This window comes from Arachis hypogaea, chromosome 11 (genome assembly GCF_003086295.3).
Source record: "Arachis hypogaea cultivar Tifrunner chromosome 11, arahy.Tifrunner.gnm2.J5K5, whole genome shotgun sequence".
NCBI classification, from domain to species: domain Eukaryota; kingdom Viridiplantae; phylum Streptophyta; class Magnoliopsida; order Fabales; family Fabaceae; genus Arachis; species Arachis hypogaea.
The window spans coordinates 41,108,738-41,124,338 of record NC_092046.1 but is presented as its reverse complement, the minus strand read 5'-3'; the positions used below and the strand labels follow the sequence as shown (position 1 = coordinate 41,124,338).

General features: G+C 38.2%; 1 non-coding gene across 1 annotated transcript; it reads left to right on the top strand.

Moving 5' to 3' along the window:
- The first annotated feature begins 10,530 nt into the window (after nucleotides 1–10,530).
- LOC112724473 (small nucleolar RNA R71) lies at nucleotides 10,531–10,634 on the top strand. The gene has a single exon (XR_003163634.1). It is a non-coding gene; the product is annotated as a small nucleolar RNA R71 (small nucleolar RNA).
- Nucleotides 10,635–15,601: the final 4,967 nt, after the last annotated feature.

The window sequence follows — 15,601 nt, the reverse complement described above, 5'->3', positions numbered from 1 at the left end:
GCTCAACTTTTGAGGTGGAAAGAATTTGGCCAAGAAAGCATTGACCAACTTTTCCCAAGAGTTCAGGCTTTCTTTAGGTTGTGAGTCCAACCATGTCCTAGCTCTGTCTCTTACAGCAAAGGGGAAAAGCATAAGTCTGTAGACCTCAGGATTAACCCCATTGGTCTTAACAGTGTCACCGATTTGCAAGAACTTAGCTAAGAACTGATGAGGATCTTCCAATGGAAGTCCATGAAACTTGCAATTCTGCTGCATTAGAGAAACTAATTGAGGCTTAAGCTCAAAGTTGTTTGCTCCAATTGCAAAAATTGAGTTGCTTCTTCCATAGAAGTCAGAAGTGGGTGCAGTAAAGTCACCAAGCATCTTTCTTGCATCTCCACCATTGTTATTGGGTTCGACCATCTCTTCTTCTTTTTCAAAAAATTCTATCAGGTCCTCTCCAGAGTGTTGTGCTTTAGCTTCTCTTAGCTTCCTCTTTAGAGTCCTTTCAGGTTCCGGATCAGCTTCAACAAGAATGTTCTTATCCTTGCTCCAGCTCATATGAAAAAGAAGAGAACAGAAAAGAATAGGAATCCTCTATGTCACAGTATAGAGATTCCTTTATGTGAGTAGAAAAAGAGAAAAAATAGAATGAAGAAAGGGAGAAGAAGAATTCGAACACAGAGAGATGGGGAGGGTTCGAATTATAAGAAGAAGAGAAGTGTTAGTAAATAAATAAATAAATAGAAAGAGATGAGAGAGAGAGAGTATTCGAAAATTAATTCAAAAGAAAAGAAAAATATTTTTGTTTTTATTTTAATTAGAGGTTAGAATTTGAAAATTTAAGAAGAGAATTAAAATTAAATTAAAATTTAAAACAATTAGTTAATTAAAAGAAATTTTGAAAAAGAGATTAATGATTTTCAAAAATTAGAGAGAGAGAAAAGTAGTTAGGTAGTTTTGAAAAAGATAAGAAATAAAAAACTTTTAAAATCATACAAAAAGTCAAGTAGTTAATTGAGAAAGATTTGAAAATCAATTTTGAAAAGATAAGAAGTTAGAAAAAGATTTGAAATTAAGTTTTGCAAAAAATATGATTGAAATTTATTTTGAAAAAGATTTGAAAAGGAAATTAAAAAGATTTGATTTTTGAAATTAAAGTTGATTACTTGACTAACAAGAAACTAAAAGATATGATTCTAGAATTTAAAGATTGATCCTTTCTTAATAGGCAAGTAACAACTTGAAATTTTTGAATCAAAATATTAAATGTGGCATTAAATTCGAAAATATGAAAAAATAAGAAAAAGATTTTGAAAATCAAATTTTTAAAATTTTCGAAAAAACAGGAAAGAAAAATGAAAAAGGTTTGATTTTTGAAAAAGATTTGAAAAAGATAGAATTTTTAAATTGAAATTTTGACTTGACTAACAAGAAACAACCAAATTTTAAAAATTTATGACTAAATCAATTCAAAATTTCGAAAATTATGAGTGAAATAAGGGAAAGATATTAGTTTTGATTTTTTGAAATTAATGAGGAGAGAGAAAAACAATAAAATGACACAAAACATAAAAATTAAGATCAAAACACATAATGCATGCAAGAACACTTTGAATGTCAAGATGAACACCAAGAATACTTTGAAGATCATGATGAACATCAAGAACATATTTTTGAAAATTTTTAAGAAAAGAAACACATGCAAGACACCAAACTTAGAAATTTTTAATGTTTAGACACTATGAATTCGAAAATGCATATGAAAAATAAGAAAAGACATAAAACAAGAAAAATTAAAGATCAAACAAAGAAAATCATCAAGAACAACTTGAAGATCAATGAAGAACACAATGCATGAATTTTTGAAAAATTAAGAAAATTAAAAAGATGCAATTGACACAAAACTTAAAATTTGACACAAGACTCAAACAAGAAACACAAAATTTTTGATTTTTATGATTTTATTAAATTTTTTTGTATTTTTCGAAAATTATTTTGGAAAAAGAAAATAAAGGGATACAAAATTTTTAATAAGAATCCCAGGAATCATGCAATGTTAGTCTAAAGCTTCGGTCCAAAAGATTAGACATGGCCAAATGGCCAGCCAAGCTTTAAGTGAAAGCTTCGGTCCAAAAGATTAGACATGGCCAAATAGCCAGCCAAGCTTTAGCATAAAACATACAAGCATGTCAATGAGAAGTGGAAGCCTCAGTCCAAAAGATTAGACATGGCTTAACAGCCAGCTAAGCTTCACATATCTCATGAAACTCTAGAATTCATTCTTAAAATTTCTGAAGATCATATATTTTTTTTGATTTTTCGAAAATAAAAATAAAAAGCGTAAACATAAAATAAAATTACCCAATCTAAGCAACAAAATGATCGTCAGTTGTCCAAACTCGAACAATCCCCGGCAACGACGCCAAAAACTTGGTACGCGGAATCGTGATCTCACACTTTTCTCACAACTCCGTGCAACTAACCAGCAAGTGCACTGGGTCGTCCAAGTAATAAACCTTACGTGAGTAAGGGTCGATCCCACGGAGATTGTCGGCTTGAAGCAAGCTATGGTCATCCTTGTAAATCTCAGTCAGGCGGATTCAATTGGTTATGAGGTTTTGATAATTAAAATATAAATAAAACATAAAATAAGATAAAGTTACTTATGTAATTCATTGGTGGGAATTTCAGATAAGCGTCTGGAGATGCTTTGTTGCTTCTGAATCTCTGCTTTCCTATTGCTTTCCTCCAACCATGTGTTACCTCCTTCCATGACAAGTTGTAAGATCCTCTCAGTGAAAATGGTCCTCTACGGTTTCTGCACGGCTAATCAACTGTCAGATTTCTCGTCTCGGATGAAAAAATACTAGGTACAGCTACCGCATGGCTAATCATCTGTCAGTTCCCGCTAGGGTCGGAATAGAATCCATTGATCCTTTTGCACACTGTCACTTGCGCCCAACATTCGCAGGTTGAAGCTCATCACAGTCATCCCTTCCTGGATCCTACTCGGAATACCACAGACAAGGTTTAGACTTTCCGGATCCCAGGAATGGCTACCAATAATTCTAGCCTATACCACGAAAATACTAATTTCACGGACTCGGTCCGTGTATTAGATATCCAAGAGAATATACTCCAGCTGCGTCCAATGACTACGTTGAACATCATGTAGACCGCTTTGTGGTTGTCTGGCACGCGATCTTGGCTAAGCGAGTAACGAAGATTGGGTGATTGTCACGGGTCACCCCTTTATTTTGACTTAACTGAATTAAGTACGAGAGTATATCTTGGAGAAGAAGTAGGCATGAATTGAATAGAAAATAGTAGTAATTGCATTAATTCATGAAGAACAGCAGAGCTCCACACCTTAATCTATGGGGTGTAGAAACTCCACCGTAGAAAATACATAAGTAAAAAGAGGTCTAGGCATGGCCATGAGGCCAGCCCCCAAACGTGTACAATGGCATAAAATGTGTTCCAAAGCTGATAAAAGATAAGTCTCAAAACGTAGTTTTTACACTAAACTAGCTACTAGGTTTACAGAAAATGGGTAACTAAGTGCAGATAGTATAGAAATCCACTTCTGGGGCCCACTTGGTGTGTTCTTAGGCTGAGCCTTGAGCTTTACACGTGCATAGGCTGTTTCTGGAGTTAAACGCCAGCTTTGGTGCCAATTTGGGCGTTTTATGCCAAGATGTTTTAGGCTGTCTTTGGACGTCAGTTTAGGCAATCAAATCTCTGGCAAAGTATGAACTATTATATATTGCTGGAAAGCCCAGGATGTCTAATTTTCAACGCAATTAAGAGCGCGCCAAGTGGGCTTCTGTAACTCCAGAAAATACACTTCGAGTGCAAGAGGGTCAGAATCCAACAGCATCTGCAGTCATTTTTCAGCCTCTGAATCAGATTTTTGCTCAGGTCCCTCAATTTCATCTAGAAAATACCTAAAATCGCAGAAAAATACACAAACTCATAGTAAAGTCTAGAAATGTGATTTTTGAATAAAAACTAAAAAAAATATAATAAAAAGTAACCTAAACATACTAAAAACTATGTAAAAACAATGCCAAAAAGGGTATAAATTATCCGCTCATCAGTGGCTATTTGCGCAAACGACGCGCATGCGTGGTGCACGAAATTGTGATCATCAACAATGGCACCAAAGACTTGGAGCTCTCAAATGTGAATCACACTTTGTCACAATTCCGCACAACTAACCAGCAAGTGCACTGGGTCGTCCAAGTAATAAACCTTATGTGAGTAAGGGTCGATCCCACGGAGATTGTCGGCTTGAAGCAAGCTATGGTCATCTTGTAAATCTCAGTCAGGCGGATTCAAATGGTTATGGAGTTTAAGGTGATGAAAATAAACATAAAATAAAGATAGAGATACTTATGTAATTCATTGGTGGATTTCAGATAAGCGTATGAAGATTCTTTGTTCCCCTTGAACCTCTGCTTTCCTATTGCCTTCTTCCAATCATTCATACTCCTTTCCATGGCAAGCTTTATGTTGGGCATCACCGTTGTCAATGGCTACATCCCGTCCTCTCAGTGAAAATGGTCCTGATGCTCTGTCACAACATCGGCTAATCAGCTGTCGGTTCTCGATCATGTCAGAATAGGATCCATTGATCCTTTTGCGTCTGTCACACACCCCACAATCGCGAGTTTGAAGCTCGTCACAGTCATCCCTTCCTAGATCCTACTCAGAATACCACAGACAAGGTTTAGACATTCTGGATCTCAGGAATGGCCGCCAATAATTCTAGCCTATACCACGAAGGTTCCAATCTTAGATTAGAAACCCAAGAGATACGCATTCAAGCCATTGCTAGTAGAACAGAGGTGGTTGTCAGGCACATGCTCATAGGTGAGAATGATGATGAGTGTCACGGATCATCACATTCATCAAGTTGAAGAACGAATGAATATCTTGGAGAAGAAATAGACTTGAGTTGAATAGAAAAATAATAGTACTTTTATTAATTCATGAAGAACAGCAGAGCTCCACACCTTAATCTATGGTGTGTAGAAACTCCACCGTTGAAAATACATAAGAACAAAGTCTAGTCATGGCCGAATGGCCAGCCTCCAAATGTGTCTAGGGACTAAACGTCCGAAGATGAAAATACAATAGTATAAGGTCCTATTTATAGAGAACTAGTAGCCTAGGGTTTACAGAAATCAGTAATTAATGCAAAAATCTTCTTCCGGGCCCACTTGGTGTGTGCTTGGGCTGAGCATTAAAGCTTCCATGTGTAGAGACTTTTCTTGGAGTTAAACGCCAACTGTTGTGCCAGTTTGGGCGTTTAACTCCAGCTTTTGTGCCAGATTTGGGAGTTAAACGCCAGAATTCTTGAGCTGATTTGGAATGCCAGTTTGGGCCATCAAACCTTGGGCAAAGTATGAACTATTATATATTGCTGGAAAGCCCAGGATGCCTACTTTCCAACGCAATTGAGAGTGTGCCAATTGGGCTTCTGTAGCTCCAGAAAAGTCACTTTGAGTGCAGGGAGGTCAGAATCCAACAGCATCTGCAGTCCTTTTTCAGCCTCTGAATCAGATTTTTGCTCAGGTCTCTTAATTTCAGCCAGAAAATACCTGAAATCACAGAAAAATACAAAAACTCATAGTAAAGTCTAGAAATATGATTTTTAAATAAAAATTAATAAAAATATAATAAAAACTAACTAAAATATACTAAAAACATACTAAAAACAATGCCAAAAAGCGTATAAATTATCCGCTCATCACAACACCAAACTTAAATTGTTGCTTGTCCCCAAGCAACTGAAAATCAAATAGGATAAAAATAAGAGAATGTACAATGAATTCCAAAAAGATATATGAAGATCAGTATTAATTAGATGAGCGGGGCTTTTAGCTTTTGCTTCTGAACAGTTTTGGCATCTCACTTTATCCCTTGAAGTTCAGAATGATTGGCTTCTATAGGAACTCAGAATCCAGATAGTGTTATTGATTCTCCTAGTTAAGTATGTTGATTCTTGAACACAGCTACTTTATGAGTCTTGGCCGTGGCGCTAAGCACTTTCTTTTCCAGTATTACCACCGGATACATAAATGCCACAGACAAATAACTGGGTGAACCTTTTCAGATTGTGACTCAGCTTTGCTAGAGTTCCCAATTAGAGGTGTCCAGGGTTCTTAAGCACACTCTTCTTTTTGCTTTGGACCTCGACTTTAACCGCTCAGTATCAAGTTTTCACTTGACACCTTCATGCCACAAGCACATGGTTAGGGACAGCTTGGTTTAGCCGCTTAGGCCAGGATTTTATTCTTGTGGGCCCTCCTATCCACTGATGCTCAAAGCCTTGGATCCTTTTTTATCACCTTGCCTTTTAGTTTAAAGGGGTATTGGCTTTTTCTGCTTGCTTTTCTTTTTCTTTCTTTTTTTTTCTCTTTTTTTTGCAAGCTTTTCACTGCTTTTTCTTGCTTCAAAAATCAATTTTATGATTTTTCAGATCATCAGATAACATTTCTCTTTTTTTTTTCATTCTTTCAAGTGCCAAAAATTTTAACATTCATAAACAATCAAATTCAAAAATATGCACTGTTCAAGCATTCATTTAGAAAGGCAATAGTATTGCCACCACATCAAAATAATTAAAATGTTTTAAAATTCGAAATTCATGCACTTCTTTTTCTTTTTCAATTAAAAACATTTTTCATTTAAGAAAGGTGATGGATTCATTTTCATAGCTTTAAGGCATAGACACTAATGATCATGTAATAAAGACACAAATATAGATAAACATAAAGCATAATTTTCGAAAAATAGGAAAATAAAGAACAAGGAAGTTAAAGAACGGGTCCACCTTAGTGATGGCGGCTTGTTTTTCCTCTTGAAGATCTTATAGAGTGCTTGAGCTCCTCAATGTCTCTTCCTTGCCTTTGTTGCTCCTCTCTCATGGTTCTTTGATCTTCTCTAATTTCATGGAGGAGGATGGAATGCTCTTGGTGCTCCACCCTTAGTTGTCCCATGTTGGAACTTAATTCTCTTAGGGAGGTGTTTATTTGCTCCCAATAGTTTTATGGAGGAAGATGCATCCCTTGAGGCATCTCAGAGATTTCATGATGAGGAGTTTTCTCATGCTCTTGATGAGGTTCTCTTGTTTTCTCCATCCTTTTCTTAGTGATGGGTTTGTCCTCATCAATGAGAATGTCTCCCTCTATGTGAATTCCAACCGAATTGCAAAGGTGACAAATGAGATGAGGGAAGGCTAACCTTGCCAAAGGAGAGGACTTGTCTGCCACCTTGTAGAGTTCTTGGGATATAACCTCATAAACTTCCACTTCCTCTCCAATCATGATGCTATGTATCATGATAGCCCGGTCTATAGTAGCTTCGGACCGGTTGCTAGTGGGAATGATTGAGCGTTGGATGAACTCCAACCATCCCCTAGCCACGGGCTTGAGGTCATGCCTTCTTAGTTGAACCGGCTTCCCTCTTGAATCTCTCTTCCATTGAGCGCCCTCTTCACATATGTCCATGAGGACTTGGTCCAACCTTTGATCAAAGTTGACCCTTCTAGTGTATGGGTGTGCATCTCCTTGCATCATGGGCAAGTTGAATGCCAACCTTACATTTTCCGGACTAAAAATCTAAGTATTTTCCTCGGACCATTGTAAGCCAATTCTTAGGGTATGGGTTCACACTTTGATCGTGGTTCTTGGTGATCCATGCATTGGCATAGAACTCTTGAACCATTAAGATTCTTACTTGTTGAATGGAGTTGGTGAGAACTTCCCAACCTCTTCTTTGGATCTCATGTTGGATCTCTGGATACTCGCCCTTTTTGAACTTGAAAGGGACCTCGGGGATCACTTTCTTCTTGGCCACAACTTCATAGAAGTGGTCTTGATGCACCCTTGAGAGGAATCTCTCCATCTCTCATGACTCGGAGGTGGAAGCTTTTTCCTTCCCTTTTCTCTTTCTAGAGGTTTCTCCGGCCTTTGGTGCCATAAATGGTTATGGAAAAACAAAAAGCTTTAGCTTTTAACACACCAAACTTAGAAGGTTGCTCATCCTCGAGCAAAAGAAGAAAGAAGAGAGTAGAAGAAGAAAAAATAGAGGAGATTGAGTGGGCTTTGTGTTTCGGCCAAGGGGGAGAAGTAGTGTTTAGGTTGTGTGAAAATGAAAGAGTGAAGATGGGTTTATATAGGGATGAGAGGGGTGTGTATGGTTCGGCTATAGAGGGTGGGTTTGGGAGGGAAAGTGGTTTGAATTTGAATGGTGAGGTAGGTGGGGTTTTATGAAGGATGGATGTGAGTGGTGAAGAGAATGGTCGGATTTGATAGGTGAGGGGTTTTTTGGGGAAGAGGTATTGAGGTGATTGGTGAATGGGTAAAGAAGAGAGAGAGTGGTGGGGTAAGTGGGGATCCTATGGGGTCCACAGATCCTGAGGTGTCAAGGATATCTCATCCCTGCACTAAGTGGCGTGCAAAACACCCCTTTCTGCCAATCTGGCGTTAAACGCCAGGCTGCTGCCCATTTCTGGCATTAAACGCCAGTCTGGTGCCCTTTTCTGGCGTTAAACGCCCAGAATGGTGCCAGACTGGGCGTTTAACGCCCATTCTGCTACCTTTACTGGCGTTTAAACGCCAGTAACTATCTCCTCCAGGGTGTTCTGATTTTCATTCTGTTTTTCACTTTGTTTTTGCTTTTTCAATTGTTTTTGTGACTTCACATGATCATTAACCTACAGAAAACATAAAATAACAATAGAAAATAGAAATTTAACATAGATAAGTAAAGATTGGGTTGCCTCCTAACAAGCACTTCTTTAATGTCAATAGCTTGACAGTGACTCTCATGGAGCCTCACAGATGTTCAGAGCAATGTTGGAACCTCCCAACACCAAACTTAGAGTTTGAATGTGGGGGTTCAACACCAAACTTAAAGTTTGGTTGTGGCCTCCCAACACCAAACTTAGAGTTTGACTGTGGGGGCTCTGTTTGACTCTGTATTAAGAGAAGCTCTTCGTGCTTCCTCTCCATGGCGACAGAGGGATATCCTTGAGCTTTAAACACAAGGGAGTCTCCATTCACTTGAATGATCAATTCTCCTCTGTCAACATCAATCACAGCTTTTGCTGTGGCTAGGAAGGGTCTGCCAAGGATGATGGATTCATCCATACACTTCCCAGTCTCTAGGATTATGAAATCAGCAGGGATGTAATGGTCTTCAACCTTTACCAAGACATTCTCTATAAGTCCATAAGCCTATTTCTTTGAATTGTCTGCCATCTCCAGTGAGATTCTTGCAGCTTGTACCTCTATGATCCCTAGCTTCTCCATTACAGAGAGAGGCATGAGGTTTATGCTTGACCCTAAGTCACACAGAGCCTTCTCAAAGGTCATGGTGCCTATGATACAAAGGAATGAGAACTTTTCAGGGTCCTGTCTCTTTTGAGGTAATCTCTGCCTAGTCAAGTCATCCAATTCTTTGATGAGCAATGGAGGTTCATTCTCCCAAGTCTCATTACCAAATAACTTGGCAATTAGCTTCATGATTGCTCCAAGGTACTTAGCAACTTACTCTTCAGTAACATCTTCATCCTCTTCAGAGGAAGAATACTCATCAGAGCTTATGAAAGGCAGAAGTAAATTCAATGGAATCTCTATGGTCTCAGAATGAGCCTCAGATTTCCATGGTTCCTCATTAGGGAACTCCATGGAGGTCAGTGGGCGTCCATTGAGGTCTTCCTCAGTGGGAATCACTGCCTCTTCCTCCTCTCCATGTTTGGCCATGTGAGATGTGGTTATGGCCTTGCACTCTCTTTTTGGATTCTCTTTTGTATTGCTTGGGAGAGTGCTAGGAAGGAGTTCAGTAATTTTCTTACTCAGCTGACCTAATTGTGCCTCCAAATTTCTAATGGAAGACCTTGTTTCAATCATGGAACTTTGAGTGGTTTTGATTAGATTAGAGACAATGGTTGTTAAGTCAGAGGGGTTTTGCTTAGAATTCTCTGTCTGTTGCTGAGAAGATGATGGAAAAGGCTTGCTATTGCTAAACCTGTTTCTTCCACCATTGTTGTTGTTGAAACCTTGTTGAGGTCTCTGTTGATCTTTCCATGAGATATTTGGATGATTTCTCCATGAAGGATTATAGGTGTTTCCATAGGATTCTCCCATGTAATTCACCTCTTCCATTGCTGGGTTCTCAGGATCATAAGCTTTTTCTTCAGAGGAAGCTTCCTTAGTACTGCCTGTTGCTGCTTGTATTTCAGACAGACTCTGAGAAATCATATTGACTTGTTGGGTCAATATTTTATTCTGAGCCAATATGGCATTCAGAGTATCAATCTCAAGAACTCCTTTCTTCTGAGTTATCCCATTATTCACAGGATTTCTTTCAGAAGTATACATGAATTGGTTATTTGCAACCATTTCAATGAGTTCTTGAGCTTCTGCAGGCATCTTCTTCAGATGAAGAGATCCTCCAGCAGAGCTATCCAATGACATCTTGGATAGTTCAGACAGACCATCATAGAAGATTCCTATGATGCTCCATTCTGAAAGTATGTCAGAAGGGCACCTTCTGATCAATTGCTTGTATCTCTCCCAAGCTTCATAGAGGGACTCACTATCCTTCTGTCTAAAGGTTTGGACTTCCACTCTAAGCTTACTCAATTTTTGAGGTGGAAAGAACTTTGCCAAGAAGGCATTGACTAGCTTTTCCCAAGAGTTCAGGCTTTCCTTAGGTTGTGAATCCAACCATGTTCTAGCTCTGTCTCTTACAGCAAAAGGAAAGAGCATAAGTCTGTAGGCTTCAGGGTCAACCCCATTGGTCTTGACAGTGTCACAGATTTGCAAGAACTCAGCTAAGAACTGATGAAGATCTTCCAATGGAAGTCGATGAAACTTGCAATTCTGTTGCATTAGAGAAACTAATTGTGGCTTAAACTCAAAGTTGTTTGCTCCAATGGCAGGGATAGAGATGCTTCTCCCATAGAAATCAGGAGTAGGTGCAGTAAAGTCACCAAGCACCTTCCTTGCATTGTTGGCATTGTTGCTTTCGGCTGCCATGGTTTCTTCTTCTTTGAAGAGCTCTGTTAGGCCCTATAAAGAGAATTGTTCTTTAGCTTCTCTTAGCTTTCTCTTCAAGGTCCTTTCAGGTTCAGGATCAGCTTGAACAAGTATGCCTTTATCTTTGTTCCTGCTCATATGAAAGAGAATAGAACAAGAAAGTAGGGAATCCTCTATGTCATAGTATAGAGATTGCTTCAGGTGTCAGAGGAAAAGAAGAATAGAAGGAGAGGATAGAGATGAGAGAATTCGAACTTACTAAAGAATTAGAGTTCGAATTACACCTTGAAGAGGAGTGTTAGTCCCTTAAATAGAAGGATGTGAGAAGAGGGGAAGAATTTTCGAAAATTAATTAAAAGATTTTAAAAAGAAATTTGAAAATTTGATTGAGATTTTTGAAAACTAAGATTGGGAAAGAAATAAAGTGATTTTTGAAAAAGATTTTGAAATTAGAAAAAGATATGATTGAAAAAAAATTAATTTTGAAAAAGATGTGATTGAAAAGATATGTTTGAAAAGATATGATTGAAAATCAATTTAGAAAAAGAAAATTTTTAAAATTAAAGTTGATTACTTGACTATCAAGAAATTAAAAGATATGATTTTAAAATTTAAAGTTTGATCCTTTCTTAATAGGCAAGTAACAACTTGAAAATTTTGAAGTAAATCTTTAATTGAAGAAGGATTTTTGAAAATAGTAAAAATAAATATAAAATGGAAAGAAATTGATTTTGAAAGAGATATGATTGAAAAGATATGATTTGAAAAAGATTTGATTTTGAAAAATTATGAAGACTTAAAAAAATGTGAATTAAAAACAAAATCTTCCCTCTAGTGTCATCCTGCCGTTAAACGCCCAAATCTCTACCTTTTTGGGCGTTAAACGCCCAGCCAGGTGCCCTGGCTGGCGTTTAAATGCCAGTTTTCCTTCTTCACTGGGCGTTTTGAAAGCCCAGCTTTTTCTGTTTGATTCCTCTGCTGAATGTTCTGAATCTTCAATTCTCTGTATTATTGACTTCAAAAGACATAGTTTTTTTTTTAAAAAATATTTTTTTGAATTTTTGATGATGGGAATCAATAAAAAATGCAACTAAGATCAAATAAACAATGCATGCAAGACACCAAACTTAAAAGTTTGTATACTAAGGACTATAACAATGTAAAAATGCATATGAAAAACAACAAAACACACAGAACAAGAGAATTTAAAGATCAGCGCAATGAAATCATCAAGAACAACTTGAAGAACAATGAAGAACATATTGCATGTTTTCGAAAAATGCAAGAAGAATGCAATTGACACCAAACTTAAAAATTGATACTAGACTCAAAGAAGAAACATAAAATATTTTTGATTTTTATGGTTTTATAAATTTTTTTTGTGATTTTTGAAAATTTTAATAAAAATTCCAGGAATCATGCAATGTTAGTCTAAAGCTTCAGTCTAAAAAGATTAGACATGTTTGGCCAAGCTTTAGCAGGACATTACATTCAATAGCTAAATTGATGAGAATCAATCAGCTTTTGTGATGGTGGAAACATCACCTTGAAACTCTAGAATTCATTCTTAAAAATTCTGAAGAAAAAAAAAATACCTAATCTAAGCAACAAGATGAACCGTCAGTTGTCCAAACTCGAAAAATCCCCGGAAACGGCGCCAAAAACTTGGTGTTGTTGCCGGACCAAATTTGGCACGGTTGTTGCCGGAAACAAATGCGAAACGGTTGTTCGTTCATTCGTTCCTTCCTCGGCAACGGCGCTAAAAATTTGGTGCACGAAATTGTGATCATCAACAATGGCGCCAAAGACTTGGAGCTCTCAAACGTGAATCACACTTTGTCACAATTCTGCACAACTAACCAGCAAGTGCACTGGGTCGTCCAAGTAATAAACCTTATGTGAGTAAGGGTCAATCCCACGGAGATTGTCGGCTTGAAGCAAGCTATGGTCATCTTGTAAATCTCAGTCAGGTAGATTCAAATGGTTATGGAGTTTAAGGTGATGAAAATAAACATAAAATAAAAATAGAGATACTTATGTAATTCATTGGTGGATTTCAGATAAGCGTATGAAGATGCTTTGTTCCCCTTGAACCTCTGCTTTCCTATTGCCTTCTTCCAATCATTCATACTCCTTTCCATGGCAAGCTTTATGTTGGGAATCACCGTTGTCAATGGCTACATCCCGTCCTCTCAGTGAAAATGGTCTTGATGCTCTGTCACAGCATCGGCTAATCAGCTGTCGGTTCTCGATCATGTCGGAATAGGATCCATTAATCCTTTTGCGTCTGTCACACGCCCCACAATCGCGAGTTTGAAGCTCGTCACAGTCATCCCTTTCCAGATCCTACTCAGAATACCACAGACAAGGTTTAGACATTCCGGATCTCAGGAATGGCCGCCAATAATTCTAGCCTATACCACGAAGGTTCCAATCTTAGATTAGAAACCCAAGAGATACGCATTCAAGCCATTGCTAGTAGAACAGAGGTGGTTGTCAGGCACATGTTCATAGGTGAGAATGATGATGAGTGTCACGGATCATCACATTCATCAAGTTGAAGAACGAATGAATATCTTGGAGAAGAAATAGACTTGAGTTGAATAGAAAAACAATAGTACTTGTATTAATTCATGAAGAACAGCAGAGCTCCACACCTTAATCTATGGTGTGTAGAAACTCCACCATTGAAAATACATAAGAACAAAGTCTAGGCACAGCCGAATGGCCAGCCTCCAAACGTGTCTAGGGACTAAACGTCCGAAGATGAAAATACAATAGTATAAGGTTCTATTTATTGAGAACTAGTAGCCTAGGGTTTACAGAAATCAGTAATTAATGCAGAAATCTTCTTCCGGGCCCACTTGGTGTGTGCTTGGGTTGAGCATTGAAGCTTCCATGTGTAGAGACTTTTCTTGGAGTTAAACGCCAACTTTTGTGCCAGTTTGGGCGTTTAACTCCAGCTTTTGTGCCAGTTTTGGAGTTAAACGCCAGAATTCTTGAGCTGACTTGGAACGCCAGTTTGGGGCATCAAATCTTGGGCAAAGTATGGACTATTATATATTTCTGGAAAGCCCAGGATGTCTACTTTTCAACGCAATTGAGAGCGCACCAATTGGGTATCTGTACCTCCAGAAAATCTACTTTGAGTGCAGGGAGGTCAGAATCCAACAGCATCTGCAGTCCTTTTTCAGCCTCTGAATCAGATTTTTGCTCAGGTCCCTCAATTTCAGCCAGAAAATACCTGAAATCATAGAAAAATATACAAACTCATAGTAAAGTCCAAAAATATGATTTTTAGATAAAAACTAATAAAAACATAATAAAAACTAACTAAAATATACTAAAAACATACTAAAAATAATGCCAAAAAGCGTATAAATTATCCGCTCATCAATGCGTCAGATACGCGTACGCATGATGCGGCTTATGTGCCCAGCACAGTTCCAGCCCCACTCCTACTCAACTCTGTCAAATTTTATTTTTCATCCACACACATATGATGCGTACGCGTCAGCGACGCTTGCACGTCGTGTGCTCGTTTTTTTTTGTGTGTGTGTGTGTCGCCTGAAGTGTTCGGTTCTTGTTATAAAATAGCTGCATGATTAGAAAAATAGTAAAAATACAATAAAAATCAAATAAGTAATGAAACTACTTCTAGGAAAATAACTAAGGATACGAGATTATCGGGTTGCCTCCCGACAAGCGCTTCTTTAACGTCCCTAAGTTGACGGTCAGTTCTGCTAATTCAACAGATGAGCAGACCTCTGGCGATTGATCTCGCCTCCAAGATAGTGCTTCAACCTCTGGCCATTCACTGTAAATTTCCTGTCAGAATTCTCTTCCTGTATTTCCACATAACCATAAGGGGAAGCTCTGGTAACCACATAGTCCTGACCACTGAGATTTCAGCTTCCCGGGAAAGAGTTTTAGCCTTGAATTATACAGAATCACTCTTTGTCCTGGCTCAAAAACTCTTATGGCAATCTTCTTGTCATGCAGTAATTTGGTTCTCTCCTTATAGAGCTTGGCATTCTCATAGGCTGAATATCTGAATTCATCAAGCTCATTCAACTGAAGCATTCGCTTGATTCCTGCAGCTTCTGAATAATTCAGATATCGGATTGCCCAGTAAGCTTTATGCTCCAGCTCAACTGACAGGTGACAGGCTTTGCCATAGACCAACTGATAAGGGGACATGCCAATAGGAGTCTTGTAAGCTGTCCGGTATGCCCATAGAGCATCATCAAGCTTCTTAGACCAGTCCTTTCTTAAAACACTGACAGTCTTCTCTAAAATCCTCTTAAGTTTCCTGTTGAAAACTTCAACCTGTCCACTTGTCTAAGGGTGATAAGGGGTTGCCACTTTATGACGGACTCCATATCTCTGCAGAAGAGAGTCTAGCTGTCTGTTACAGAAGTGACTTCCACCATCACTAATGAGTGTCCTTGGGACACCAAACTGGATAAAGATATATCTCTGAAGAAAGCTCATTACCACCTAGGCATCATTGGTGGGTAGAGCCATAGCTTCCACCCACTTGGACACATAATCAACTGCCACTA